This window comes from Carassius carassius, chromosome 26 (genome assembly GCF_963082965.1).
Source record: "Carassius carassius chromosome 26, fCarCar2.1, whole genome shotgun sequence".
In the NCBI taxonomy this organism is placed as follows: Eukaryota; Metazoa; Chordata; class Actinopteri; order Cypriniformes; family Cyprinidae; genus Carassius; species Carassius carassius.
The window spans coordinates 10,586,052-10,599,608 of NC_081780.1; the positions used below are offsets into that span (position 1 = coordinate 10,586,052).

At 34.8% G+C, this 13,557-nt stretch overlaps 1 long non-coding RNA gene across 4 annotated transcripts in view; it reads right to left on the minus strand.

Annotated features, from left to right (window-relative positions):
• LOC132105758 (uncharacterized) overlaps window positions 1–13,557 on the minus strand; it is a 73,710-nt gene that overhangs the window by 36,329 nt on the left and 23,824 nt on the right. The window contains exon 3 of one of the 4 annotated variants that reach the window (XR_009423991.1): window positions 961–1,188. The exons of the other annotated variants lie outside the window; for them this stretch is intronic. This is a non-coding gene — a long non-coding RNA (uncharacterized LOC132105758). Of the gene's footprint in view, window positions 1–960; window positions 1,189–13,557 lie in introns of those variants that run through there. 4 annotated transcript variants of the gene reach the window in all.

Here is a 13,557-nt window from a genome sequence, read left to right on the forward strand (position 1 = left end):
TTTAAGTAAAACATTAAGTTCACAAAGTGTTGCATTTGGACACTTAAGCCACACTTTAAGAAGTGTTAATATATTACTTTTTAAAAAATTGTATTAACATTTATTTAAAAGATATATAGTATAAGCACATTAAACAAAACAGTTCACAGAGATAGAAGTTTGTTAAAAAAAAAAAGTATTTGGACAATTATTGGTTGCCAAATGTTACTAGAGAGCGTCTATCTAAAATGATACAGTTAAAATATTTTGATCAGTTAACTAGAGGTTACTTTATCACATACAGTGAAAAAATGTTTGAGTAATTTTATTGTTTTTGCAAGTAAAAACTGAACAACTATATAATTTACATTGAAAATGAGCCTCTACATTACACACAGTATCACTATATTATTGATAGAAAAAAACAATAAGACAAATCAGTTGTTTACAGTATAATATAACACATTTACACAATGTTTAATAACATTAGATCTGTGCAATTAATTTCTGGTTGCCAAATGTTAGTGGAGCATGTCTGTTTAACACGACATATGATAACATTTGATTTTATATTTCTAATCAGTAATACATTAGGGTGTTTAACGTTAAATTTAATTTTATTTGGGTAATGCTTGGGTAATTGCATGTTTAAGTGTCACATTTGTTGTTGTTTTGTCTTTTAGTGTATTCCAGTAACACCGGAAATGTTCACTGTAATTTTTTAGAATTTCTGGTAAACGCAGATGCCATATTTGTTTACTTTTTTACTGTAACTTAAACAGGATATTTACAGTGGGTTCATATTAAGATACACAAGGTTATTCTCTTAGGATACCTGTGTGAACTTGAGAAGCTGATATGTCCACCAAAAAAGCCCCCTTTTAATAATGCAGTTTTAACCTGTCATGATGATAATGATGAGGCTTGTTAACCACACTGTATGCATTCTAGGTCAGACAATGCAATTGTCTCTCTCTATTAAAACAGAAAAAAATGAATAAATAATGTGCCTTTTTCCTTCTCTTTCTCACCATTGGAGACAGAACAGAATGTTGTTCCTGTAGTGTGACCATCTGTGGGCACAGCAGAGCGGATTGTGCCTCTGACTCCAAACACACACTTAGTGAGGCGGAGTGGACGGTGTGTTTCACTCTCACAGGGACATCTCACACACCAGGGAGTCCAGGTGGATTCATCAGTCTCCCACTGCTACATAAGACAGACATGTAGAAGGGGAGTGGGGAGGAACAAGGTCGAAAGTGATGGAGATGAATAAAAGGGAGAGAAAAGGGAAAGGGAAAGTGTGTTTGATGCTTTCTGCCAAAAATCAGGTTACAGCATCAAATGTGCTAAAGCCCTGCACACAAATGGTACACCTAAAGATGTCCAATACATTCACTCCACATGCAACTTTAAAGGGATATTTCATAAGGAGAATTGTGTTATCAATTTTTCACCTTGTTGATTTAAACCTTTTTTTCTCTTCCGTGGAACATAAAAGATGAATCTAACAAATATCCTGGCTGTTTTTCCCCAATTAATAAAAGTGAATAGGTAATGGAGTTGTCAAGATCCAAAATGACAAAAACTGCCATAAAATTTTCATTAAAGTGACTTATATGATAATCTTATGTGAGGGATAAACTAAAACTGCTGTCATTTTTCATAAATAATATAATGCTAAATGATTTGACAGCTACAGAGGGGATGGTTTTCAGTACAAAAGGACTGATGTTTCAATCTTTTCTTTACAAAAATCTATAAAATTACTTAAATCAGACAAAATATTGCATAAGTCATATGGACTCCTTTTTGAATGCCTTTATAGGGATTTTATTATCATTTTGGAGCTTGAACGCTAAAGTCCCCATTCACTTTCATTATATGGAAAATGTTGCTGAAGTTTTCCTTTTGTGTTGCACAGAAGACGGAAACTCATACAGGTTTATAATGACATGAATTTTCATACACAAGTCATATGGATTTGTTTTTTATATTTATTAATGGAGCTTTTATAGTCATTTCGCAGCTTGATCGCTCCAGTTGCCATTCACTTCCAATATATGGAAAATATTCTTCAGATGTTTTTCGTTTGTGTTCCACAGAAGAAATGAAGTCATGCAAGTTTGCAATGACATGAGGTTGAGTAAATTACAATTTTAACTTTTAGGTAAAAATATAAAAATATTTACATAGTACTGCATTCATTATCCTGGCATTTTTGTCAACGGGTCAACAAGCGAGTTTACGAAAACGCTTCCCAGAATGCTGTGTCGGCACTGATGTTATCAGAGTGCAATGCCAATTCCAACTCCTAATTTCTGACTTGCCCCTAAAACTGCTGTAATTTCACTCTTATCCAACAACATCTCGCTCCCTTCCCTGGAAAGGATTATTGCTGAAACTGGACCCTGATTCTTTTGGAAGCCACAGAATAGTACGTTCAGGTTGCATTGGCTCAAACTGAATAAACCATACACTGTAAAGCCATTAAGACTTAACAGCTCTATAGATAGTAAGCTAGTGGATGTCTGCCTTTTATCCTTAAACACAGAGTTTTACCTTGATGACTGGTTTACAGCTTTTCAACACATTTGCAATGGGAGGAAACTGGAGATAAATGCAGAAAGGCATGTGAGAGGGATCTACATATCTCTGCTTGTGCTTAAGTTGAGCGTAGTTGTGACGTTTGCTCTCTAGGCATCTCTAAAGTTGGACGAGCATTACATCATCTTTCCACTACCAGATGATATTTCTGCCACCGTTTTCATTGTTACTAAAGCTAGAGTTCACTGTAACACCTAACAACCCACCTTTTAAAAACAACTGTAATTTATTTCCATGGCGGTTAATTATTATTATTTTTTAATAACATTTTTAATCACATATCTATGGTAGATTATTTCCACTATGGGATAAAAATAAAGGTAATTATGAGTTTTTCTGAGTTTCTCTGAATTCAAATACTCTCTCTCTCGCTCTATATATATATATATATATATATATTTTGCAGTGGAAATAAAAGGTAGTCAATTAAATAAAAAAGTCAATTAATTATATTAAAAAAGTTCCATTTATATATTAAAAAGTTCCATTATTACATGATGAAAGCAAACTTCCACACATATCCACACATACCTGATGTAAAACCTTTCCAAATAAAGATTCAAAAGACACTGCATGAAAGAAGAATAACAGATCCTTAAAATAAGCCTTGCAAAGACTTTTATAAACTACTGAAATAATAAATTTGATGTCTATGAATTAACTATGAATCAATGAAATATGATGCATTATTTAAAAAAAACATAATATTTGGTGAGAAATGTCACCAAATGAACATTTAAAGACATTACAGATAAAATCATTAAACAGACTACATACTACAAGTGGTTTTAGAATTCAATTATTTCCATATCATTGACCACTCAGCATAATTGAACTAAATTAACGAGTTAAATTGACAGCCATGAATAATTCATAAAAGAATTGAGTGTGTGATGAACCACGGACATGTGCACGCACACACACACACACACACACACACACACACACACACACACACACACACACACACACGCACGCACGCACCACTGCTCTCTTCTTTCTGTGGCTCTCAGCTGCCAGACTGAGAAACCCTAAACTGAAATTTGCCCCCTCTAACTGCTTCCCTCTTCTTCCAAATGTCATATGTGAGACATTCTGCTCTCAGGGACAAAGACAGGCATTCATTTTCCAAGTGGGACTTAGCAACATCCAAACTTAGCTCTGACTCGCATAGAAAGGGGGCATGGGGGGGTTCTACCATGCAATGACCGAGCAGAAGGGAGATCCCCCAAGCCTTCATGCTAACAGTAAAAACAGGTGTACAATGAATGTATGAAAATATCTCTATTTTTTTGCCTTTGTGCTCCTTGGAGGTTGGAATATTCCACTATGTTCATGCCACCCCGAAGACTGGAAGTTCAGGCATCACATCACGGATTGCACCCAAACAGCTACTGTATCATGAATGGATGATGATTAACTCATTTTCTTTCTGTCATTATTTACAGAAAAACGTGGTTTTCTTGTGTGGAACACAAAATAATAAGAAAAAAAAACATTATTGTATTATTTTAATTAAGTTATAGAGTCAAATTTATTTTATGTGGTGCCTCAAATGCCATTTTATCGATTGGAGGGCTTAATTTGTATTTAAATGTTTATATTGTATATATATATATATATATATATATATATATATATATATATATATATATATATATATATATATATATATATATATATATATATATATATAATGCAATCATTTGTATCAATAAGGGCTTAATTTTACTTTAAAATGTCTTAATTATTTTTCCTCCCATAAATTTTACTTTTTAAAACAAACAACAATAATTGTATTATAAATATTCACTTCTATTTACTTTTGTTTCTAATTATTTTTGCATAAAAGTAAATTTAAAAACAAGCAATAATTGTGTTATTAAAACTATAATAATTACATAATTATAATAATAATTTAAAAATGAAGCCAATTTAGATACCATGAAGTCCATTAAATTATTAGTGTTTAGAAATTATTTTTATTATGTGAAAAATAATATAAAAAAAAACAGATACAAATCAACCCATTTTAAAGCATTTGAGGTACTACATACCCCCACAATAAAAATAAAATAAAATGCTGACGGATATAAATTACAGTGAAGTCTATGTGGCAACAATTAAACATTAAAATATTTCTATTCTATTTCTATTCTAAATAATGTTTCACCAAGTCTGCAAAGCAACTTATATAAATAAGACTTAGACACACTGTGAGCAATGCTCAACAATAAACATTATAGAAAAACAATATATTAGTTGTAAATTGAAAGGGATATGGTTTAGGTTTCACACACGGCAAATTATAAAGCTGTAGCTGACTTTTAGTTACACAGTGACAAGTCATTATAGCAATCATGTATTTAACGTAGAATATCTCTTTAATGAATGCGCTTTCAGCTTGTTAAACAATCCTAATGTAGTAAAATGGCTCTGAACTCAGTTTTTACACTGAAAAACAGGGAAAGAAGAAACAATATTTGGCTCTACATCTACAGTTCTTTGAAGATACAACCCATTAGAGCCCAGTGTTTACATTCATATATTACATGTACCTAGTAGACTTCAGCAAAATGAATGTGTGTTTGGACCACAACATAGCAGCTCTGATGTTATCGGTCCAGATCTCTAATGACTGAGCCTAATGATGGGTGGCAGACGGAAAACTTTTTTCTTCTCCTTTTTGCTATCATCCGGATATCAATGTTTCATATATACAGAGATAGCAGAAGTGTGTGGCTTTATGAAGATATATATATATGGACAGTAAAGTGATGTGATGTGTGTTGACAGGAACCTGATTACGGAACACGAGTTGAAAGAAAAAAACAAAACAAAAAAAAAACAACAACATTCATCCATGTGTACTTGCAATATGAGGACACAGAACAGATCCAATGTTAGGTTTGCCCTGTATAACATGACCTGACATTTTCATCATGTTAAGTGCAATAACTGTTACTGGAGCTGGTGAGTGAGATGGGAATGATGAAATAGCCTCACTATTTAAATGCAGGCTACCCTGTTGCATAGGAAATCATCTTCTGAAATAATATCCACTGACGTGATTGCATCAATCAAGTAGGTTTCAGACCGTTTTGTTGCTTGTGAGTACATGATGACACTGACTAAGTGAGAAATGCAAGGGAACAACGGAGGCACACGGGGCAGTTGCAGATTCGTGGACCCTGCTGAGTGAAGGCAATGATACTATGGGTTAATCGCATGACTCTTAGTAGAGCAGAGCTGTGACTCTGTACAGAACAGAGGTGACACAGGAAGTAGGTCTAATTTGATGTCATTAACTAAAGGGCACACAGACCAGCGGAAGAAGAGCAGGCCAGGTACATCAATCAGTGAAAACATGACAGTTCAAGTCAAAATCTATTCAAAACATATACATTAAAAAAATTATATATAATTATTAGTTTTTCAATGCATTTGATTAAGTTTATTGTTTTATTAAATCTCTTATGCTCACCAAGGCTACATTTATTTGATCAAAAAACATTAAAAAAAAAAACAAAATTGTGAAATATTACGGTTTCAAATAATAGTTTTCTAATTAAGTAGATTTTAAAATGGAATTTATTCCTGTGATGCAAAGCTAAGTTTTTCAGCAGCCATTACTCCAGTCTTCAGTGTCACATGATCCTTTAGAATTATTATTATTTTTTTTTAAATGCTGATTTGGACTGCGTATTACGATTGTCAACATTGGCAACAGTTGTGCTGCTTAATATTTTTGCAGAAACCATGATTCTTTAATAATATCGTAAAAATCTTTGGTAACATTATAAATGCCTTCACTGTTACTTTTGATCAATTTAATGCAAAGTCAAAAATATAAAATATTTTTATCATAAAATATTTTGAATGGTATTGGGATTGTTTTAGCAAACCCAAATAATGCCCATTTCTTGTGACTAATTCATTTTACAATCAAATTGCTGATGGATATAATAAAGTCACATAATGGAAGTAAAACAGGTTACAAGCAATTCAGCAACTTTACTATGCATGCCGAGTAAGGGACACTAAATTTACTTTATATTCAAATCCTAGCAGTACAGAGCCCATCTACGTGCACTTGCATGCATTCTGCTCAATAACACACATTCATATGAAACGATCCCTCACTTAAATATGATCATCAACGTGTCCAGTGCCTGGGGTGCAAGACTGCACCAATACGGCAATCTCAGGTGGTGAAATGAAGGTGACATCATGTGTCTATTTACACATTAGTCAGACAGGAGGCCCCATTCAGATGCCCGTTTCTCTACTAATAAGGCTAGCAAGGGACATAAGCTTATAGAAGTGCACACAATCAAATGGTAAAGGCCTAAGAAGATGATAGGAGATCATTTATTTAGACAAATAAAAGTGAGATTGAGGGTAGGAGTGTGCAATATGAAAATGGTGGTCGTGGATGATAAAAATACCGTTGTTCCATACTTTTTCATATTTTGTTACCTTAATTAAAAAGCTTTGTCTTTATTTTAGGGATATTAGTTTGGCTGTAATGCTCAAACAGCTTGCAAAATAGAAAAACCAACATGACAAAGAATCGTGATTAAATCATATTTATAAAAAAAAAAAGAAATTGACAGTTTTGCCATATCGCCCACCCGAACAAACCAATGTGTTTTTTTAAACATTAAATTAATCAAAAGTGGCAGTAAAAGCAATTACAATGGAGGAATTGTATTTGAAATGAAATAAATTGTGTGCTTTTGAATTGTATGTTCATTAAACAATCCTGAATGCAAAATGACTTCCAAAGAAATAATAAGCAGCAAGACCGTTTTAACATTAATAATAATAACCATTATTAATAATTGAGTACCAATGATAAATGATAATAAATAAGCACCAAATCAGCATATTAAATCAGCATATTTCTGAAGGATCATGTGACACTGAAGACTGGTAATGATGCTGAAAATTCAGCTTTGCCATCACTGGAAAAAAAAAGTACATTTTAAAATATATTAAAAGAGATATTTGTCCTTTTAAACTGTAATAAAATTACAAAAAATCTATTTTAATCAAATAAATGCAGTTTTGGCAATCATAAGAGCTTTTTTTAAAAAAAGCTTAATTATTCAAGCTATTGACTGGTAATGCAGCTCTATTTGTATTCTACTGCTTTTGCTAACAAAACATTCAGTGCAAAAAGTCTTAGATTTGTCATTTGTCCTTTTAGAGGTGAGCATGAGGACAGGAAGGCAGACTAGTGACTTTAAGGAAACCATGAGTCATGCTTGCAACATGACTTAATGCCACTAGGAAACTAAACTTGTCCTTGGAAGTATAAATGTTAGCGTAGGATCTTATACTGAGTAATGTAAACACCTCAAATGAGCCATTGTTTAAAAGCATGTCTAACAGTATGTCCCTTTGTGAGTGTATTACTTTGCGTGTTTGTCCCTGCAAGGGCCTTTGGGTTTACATGCATATTACTGTGTGCTTGAGAGTGTGACTGTGTAACTAGAGCCGCTGGTGTATTAAAGAAATTGTTCTGAAACTGTACTGAGCCAGAACAGACATTAAATATTCACAACACCCCACACACACACACACACAGCTAAAACATGCCAAGGCAGATGGTGTGACATTCGAAGAGCACAATCTAGCAGCCTATCAATAGGATACAGAGAACATTTTGTCAAGGGTGCGTGATGGGTAATAAACACTTTGCTCCCAGAGAGGGACTGGGGGACAGCACCACCTTGTGGTGCTTTACCACACCATATGTCTGGGCATATGCTTATTGATTGTTGACCTCTGATACACACGGACAGATGGACGCAGCGCCAGTCCAAAACAGAGCCTGGGAAGACGAGATAGGTTTGTACCTTGGCTTCAAAGGCATCAAATGGATTTATATCATACAAGAAGACTGAGAATTTAAACTCTACTCGTCTACTCAATCCACTGCTGTCTGCAACCAGCCAGGATCAGAGAAAGAGACGAGTATTGATTTTACCTTCAGTTAACAAATGCTTTTCCCAAGCTGACTAAATATAAGGTCTAGCGTGAAAAAGTAGGGGCGTTCTTGGGTGCAAAGCAGAAAATTGAGGAGCCTGGCTAGCAAAAACGCACACAAAATTGCCCGCTGTCATACACGGTTTGCCTCAGAGTGGCTTTCATTCATCTGATACATTGTTCACTCACTCATCTTCCAGTCTGAATTGGCCACGCTCTACAAACTCCGCAGAACAGAGCTCAGAGCAGACAAGCGTTACTCTCATTTGCAAGTACTTCTGAACACACACACACCTGGAAAAATGGGGGAAATAAAAGAAATATTAATTTTATTACTCAATGAGTTTATTATTTTGTAATTAACTTGTGCATTAAAATACAAAATGTGCAAACTGAACACTATAAAGCAAAATATATGCAAAATATTGAAATACAAAAGAAAATGTTAAAAATATATTGCACAAATATTTGAAAAACAAATTTAAATTCAAAAGTTTAAAATATCTTTACACATGATTAAAGCAGCAACAAAGTCATAAAATTAAATAAAAATAAAGGATAAAGAAAACCACAAATTGACCAAATAAAATAAAATAAAAATAATTTACTGATTTAATTTAATTTTTGCAGGATAATTACATAACATAAATGTGTGCGTGGAAATTTCACTGCATAAACAGAAAATATGCTTTTCAATATCTTGCTTCATGTTCTCCTTCAAATAATGTGCAAACTAAAAGCTATAAAATCAGTGCATACAGGTTAAATATTGTGTGAAAAAACATTTTTAATACAAACTTGATATAAAATGCAGATAGCTTTTCACATTATAAAAATGCAATTTTAAATAGGAAACTCATTCAATTATAAAAAAGGATAAACAAAACTACAAATGAATTGATTAAATTTGTTGTTAATCATTTTCTTTCTTTAACTGATTAATTTTGCAGTTGGCTGGACAACTGGATAAAATAAATGCATACAAATTTCACTACCTAAAATAGGTCAAATGTTATTCCACATCTTACTCAGTGTCCCCCTCCAAATAATCTGTAAACTGAAGACTATAAGATCAAAATCTGTGCTAAACATTGTGTGAAATATACATTTTAAATAGCTTTCCACTTTATCAAAACCCAACTTTTAAGCAGCAGAAAAGTCTAATTATCAGTAACTGGTAATGGAATATATTGTTGATCATTTTCTTTATCAAGTGAATGAATTGTTGCAGCCCTGTTTGAGCTTTCCTGATAGTGTGCAAGTGTGAGTGTATTCATGCCAAGCATCCCCCAGGTGAGATCCACCCTGCAGGACCGCTGCTGGCAGCAGAATTGGTGTAGTCCTTAACCTGAAGGGACACTGTACTCTTTTGTGAGAAATGTAATGAAAAACCTTTGTCATCCATAGAGCCTTTTTACCCAAATTAAATATCGCCTGCAGCCTTTGAATGTGCGTGTTTGTGTCTTTTGCGCAATGTAGGAGATGTGGGGAATGTGAAAGCACAAGTTGCATGTCACTACAAAGCACAAGATGATCTGACCGGTCTGGACCAGCTCTACGACTGGATTACCTCATCGTCCAGGGAGCAGAGTGTGTGCAGTATCAGTGAGAAAATCCCATTTTGATTTGAAATGCTCCATTGTATAATCCTTTGAGTCTGTTGGGAAGGAATGGCAGAACGGAGGTATAGCGAATGAGAGAGAAATGATCTGTGTGTCAGCGAGTGAAAAAATCATCTCAGAATCCGTTCAGTTAGTGTGTTTACAAGCACAATCTTACACTAATAAAGCTTAATAAACCAGCAACATCAAATAGGATTCGCACACTTTTTGAAAATTAAACATTTCCAGTCATTCGTGTATAATTAAATAAGAAAAAATGCATTTTCAGTCAGGCATTCCCAGGATGACTCTAAATGAGAGTGTAAGGACCAGCTACTGTTAGCACTTCTCACCTTGGATGATCTTTCATGCTTTTATGAAGCACACAGGATGAGACATGATCCACAATGAGGGGGCTCAGTGTTACACTCTCACATTTGAGTCAAGGGTATGAAAGCACTCTTGTGGAGAAAAGGGCAACCTCTTGTCGCAAAGGAAAACAAAAGAAACAGAAGGATAAGATTGGCTAGAAGCAGCAATACGCTGAAGAGACTGTGTGATGTTTATATATTCCACATCACTGATGTGTCTGAGAAGGACTGTGACTGAAATAGAGTTGTTCAGTCACAAAGCCAATTAGCAGACCTTCTCTGACAGCTAATATATGAAATAAGCTGTTTGTGGTTCATTTTAAGCCTGGTTCACATGGGACGATTTTAAAATTGTCGGCCGATTTTCCAAACCTGAGAGACCCCACACACGGTGATAAAAAAAATCACGGGTCTAACAGTTTTGGTCGTACAGTGTGTGGTGTGCAGCCACACGGCAAAATCAACACATCACACACGAACCGATTTGACTCCCGAGCATTCCCAGGTCAGACGGGAAATCTCGCAAAATCCCTCGAGATCAAACGTGACTTCAGAGTAAACAATCATGGCGGACGAAGAGGATGCAGTGGCCATAGTTTGTGCTTTGTTTATAACTGAAAAAAAAACATAAGAAAAACAAGAAAAGGCGATGGTCAAAGAAGTGGAGACAAAGTCCTCCATCTCCGACGTCCACCGGACTTTCTGGTGCGCCATGCCGCCGGCTGTTTTGATTTTGTTTCCCGGTACTTCCTCGCCGCCTTGTCACCTCGCTTTCTGATTGGCTACACGCCACAGTCCACAGGCTGCGTGATCGTTTGTCCTCGGGGGACACCACACACGAGAAGAAATCGGGCGAAATAAATCCAACATGTTGGATATCCCCGATTTGAGATCGGAGCGGTCCCGACGTCCTTCCGAGCAGAGGAGAGCAGTCTTAACACACCACACACGGCAGGAATATCTGATCAGATTATTTTACGATAATCGGAGCATCCTTAAGATTGTCGGAAGGTGTCAATCGGGGCTAAAATCGGCCTAATTATCCTGCCGTGTGAACCAGGCTTTAGGGTTTTAAACACATATGCCAACTTTACAGTAATGCCATGTTGGTCTGAATTTTTTTTAACCTAAACTAACCTCATCTTGTTGACAAGTTACTAAGTAGCATTTGTTAGCTATACAATAAGAAATATAGACAATGACCGACAAACAAAGACTGAAACACAGTGGCCTATAAATACACAGTGTAACAAGATGCAAATGAGAAACAGGTGACACTAAATTAATTACCATGACAATAAATTAGGGTGACAATGGAAACAAAGACAACAAAGGAAACAGAAACTAAACACAGGAAGACAGAATACAGAAACAATACTTCAAAATAACAGTTAATAAAACACACAACTGCACAGCAAAATTTCAGTGTTGAAATCCTAGTGTTGGTACTTTTAGAGTACAGTGTTAAAGTTGTGGTGTTGAATTAACACTAGCTAGTGTAAACAGCCCCCTCTGGCGGTGTTAATACACAGATTTAACTTTATTAACACTGCTGAGTGTTATTAGTGACATCCGGGACATTTGCTCGTGTGCGCGCGCCTGACCCATCTGAAATATTTTTTCACAGACGCCATTTTCTTTCCTCACGATGCGGTGCGTATGAGGATGGAAAACGGCTAAATAAAGTGTATAATCTTACTCAAAATATGTTTTGTAATATCACATCGTTTTATAACGATATTTATTTGCTGTGTGCGCATAAACGTTTCTCAACGACATTTTCTGTCACTCGCGATGCGGAATAGACGAGGACCATTATTTTCTATAAGGGAATTCTGAAAGTAAGTTATGTTAAGTGTTTTTATCTCTTTTAAAATATGTGTTTAATAACATTATATTGATTTATAGCGATATTTATGTGCCGTTCTTTCCAAAACTTTCTCAAGAGAGATATTTTCTTTCACTCACGATGGGGAGAAGACGGTGAATTTGGTTCTTTCAAAGGAAAACACAAGTAAGTGTTTTACGTTACCTCGTTTACATGTATTTTATAAAATGATTTTACTTATGATGATATTTAAATGCTGTGCGTGCCTAAATGAGCCTAACCGTTCCTCACAGATTTGAATGGCTGTGCAGTGCAGACGCGGGTTAACGTTACTTCGAGAAGTAGAAGTAACGTAAGAAAGAGTAGAAGTAAGGATTTTACCTCATTTAAAATATGTAACGTTATTGTATAACATCAGCTTGATTTAAAGCGACATTAATATGTTGTGGGCTCCTACACTTTCCTCAGAGAGATAACGTTAGATTCTTTCACTCAAAGCAGAGAAGACGGGGAAGTTGGGTTTAACAAGGAAAACACTTAAAGTAAGTGTTTTACTTCATTTACTGTAACGTTATGTATTTATAAAATATTATTATTTAATAATGATATTTGTATGCTGTGCATGCCTTGATGTGTCAATTGATGTGTGCTTGTACTTTCATTTATTTATCTGCTGTCCCATTTATGTGCATTCATTTTGATAGACAGAGCCCTGCCTCAGCCCAATGAGATCAACAAGTCAGGAATCACAACCTATTTTCCAGTAAGACGGACTTATTTTTACAACAAAATATTTACTTTTACAGTGAGTTAAATGCTTTTCTTTAAAGGGATAGTTCAAATTTCAATTATCATTTACTCACCCTTGAATTTGTCTTATGTCATACGTTTCTTTGTCTGACCACAAAAGGAGATTTAAATAAAATGTACCGAATATGCATATCAGTCTATGGCGAATAACATCAAGCTGTTAAAATAGAAGCCAAAGTATAACAGAGTGGTCTTATGTATCATGTGATGTATATTCCAAGTGTTCTGCGGGTATACAATAAGGTTTGGTGAGAAACATAGTGAACTTTTTCATATTATTTAACAAACATCCTGACTTGATTGTTGGTCTCCGTGCATGATTTTGTTTTCATGAGACACTATTAGTTCAGTTCACTCTGAATTGCAC